We start from the raw sequence: 2,682 nt of genomic DNA, 5'->3' as shown, positions 1-2,682 counted from the left end.
GTTTAATCTCATATAGTATGTTTATACCGAACGTTTAATACGCGTATCAACTTTATATCTAATTATTTTAATTGCGGCGATGCAATATATTCAATTAATACGATACGTGTTTCTAATCAATATTGCACTACTTCAATATGACGTTGTTTATATACATCGCCAAAATCAAAATAATTCAACATAAAATTACTAATTGGTACGCGTATTAAACGTTCGGTATAAACATACTATATGAGATTAAACTTATTAATAACTAACATGTTTTGAAAATCAATTACCTCACATTGACTGTTTACGATAATTTGAGTTGGAGTACGAGTTAGTTTCACTAGAGCCAAGAAATATGATAGACACAAGCATTTAGTATTTTCATGATTTGTGACAACTCAATGCTGTCCGATAAATCGAGTAGAGTAAAATTAGGATAGTATAGCATATAGTATAAGAATTAACAGTATCAGATCACATAGTTTCGTAAAATATGTAATATTACGAAACAATGATTTATTATATTTTAGAAAAATTAGAAGTACTAAATTAAATTATGAAAAGGTATCATGTATTTGTGAAATATTCAATAATAATAGGTTAACAATAGGTTAGAAGAATTGTTTTCTACTTTTGGATATTTCACAAATATATAATAACTTTTCATAATTTAATTTAGTGCTTCTAATTTTTCTAAAACAACTCATGTAACAACTCATTGTTTCGTAATATTATTGTTATATATTTTACGAAACTGTTACCTGATACTGTTAAGGCTGGGAGCACAGACTTTTGCATAACGCATAACGCATAACGCATAAGGGAATCAACCAATCAGAGACCTTTATTTCCCTCTCCAGGATAGAAATGAATGACTCTGATTGATTGATTTCCTTATGTATTATGCGTTATGCGTTATGCAAAAATCTGTGTTCAGGCCCTAATTCTTATACATATACTATCCGCTATACTAATCTAACTCGGGAGCGGTGCACTTGGACACGGTGCATTTGGACACAACCAATCACAGCACCGTGTGATTAGAGACATTTGTAGGGTCCCTTGGAACAGCGACTTGTGATTGGACTGTGTCCAATTGCCCCGTGTCCAACTGATATACACCCATCTAACTCTACTCTACTCGATTTATCGGACAGCATTGAGTTGTCATGAATCATGAAAATACTAGATGCTTGTGACTATTATATTTTTCAGCCCTAGTGAAACTAACTCGTACTAACTCCAACTCGAATTATCGTAAACACCCGTTATCCGCTATGTTACTCTAGCTAACTCTAACTAATAGTGTGTGCGATTGACCCTGGATTAATCGCTCCGAGAGCGATTAATGATGTCACAAGTCTCTGCTAGCCAATCATAAAGCTTGTAAATACTTGTTTGATCAATAAACGTAGACTGAATAACCCAGTGGGTTAACCCAAAGTCAGTCGAAATGCTATTAGATAATCGGTTGGTAAGCAGACAAAATCCATAAAAAGAGAAGGGATAACGTTGGCAACGTTCAAAGTCTGTAGGATTCATAAATTCATTTCTGAAGATGAATATCTGATTCATAAATTCATTTTTGAAGATATCATTGTTGGATGTTAGGAAAGTATACAGAGGAGCAGAAACATGTCACAAATTTACACTTCTGTACATTCTCCTAACGTCCAACAATTATAACCTTTAGAAATAAATTTATGGATCCTAGAGACTTTTGAACGTCGCCAACGTTATCCCCTCTTTTTTATGGATTTTGTCCGCTTACCAATCGGTTACACGACATTTTCCCGAAAAGTAAAAGGAATAATGTTGGTACCAACGAAAACCTCTAGGCAATATAATTTCAATTTCTGCGGGTTAGTAACATTGTTTAAGTAGTAGTCTGGGGATCGATCATGTATCTTTTCACCTAGGGGTACGTTCAGATTCCCTACCTGGGTGCACTCTAATACTAGAAGTGCTATAGTATATGTAACATATTCTATAGTGTTTCTAGTAATAGAGTGCACTCGGGTAGGGAATCTGAACGCACCCTAGGATGAATTCGTGAAAAAGTGAAAATTTTCACGTAAATCGAAAAAGTGAAAATTTTAGTGCGAAAAAGTGAAAACTTTCATGCGAATTGATATTTCCCATGAAAAATAATATCTATATTCATAATAAGTTAATCAATTACGATGGCTGCTGCATGGTGGATAGTAAATGAGGAACAAAACGAAAGGAACAAGAATTATGCGTAAAATTTTAAGAGATACTCAAGATCCTTTTGATATCCCAGAAAAACAATTTCAGGAATTATATAGATAATAATAATTATTATTATATTATTATAATTAATTTTATTATTTTATTATTTTATTTTTTGTTTGTGTGTTACATTCATTCTAAAAAAATAATATATAACATGAAGAAATATTATAAGCAAACATGACAATATTTATAATCTATTATTTTCTCACTTTAATGTAATTATGCTCTATGCAAATGTGCTGGGTTGAGTTGATACATATACTATAGTAAAATTAACTCAACTCGACCCAACTCTATTTCGGAAGCATCCGTGGCCTAACATCCAAAAAAGAAATCACTAGATTATTTTTATTTTACCATATAAATACTACAAATACGCACACTTACTTTTCACGTTTTAGTCTACACGGTTGATGGCTAAAACGTGAAAAATAGTAC

The sequence above is a fragment of the Odontomachus brunneus genome, unplaced genomic scaffold, assembly GCF_010583005.1.
Source record: "Odontomachus brunneus isolate Ranch 3 - 2012 unplaced genomic scaffold, Obru_v1 Obru_scaffold_187, whole genome shotgun sequence".
NCBI classification, from domain to species: domain Eukaryota; kingdom Metazoa; phylum Arthropoda; class Insecta; order Hymenoptera; family Formicidae; genus Odontomachus; species Odontomachus brunneus.
This window is presented reverse-complemented; position numbering follows the sequence as displayed.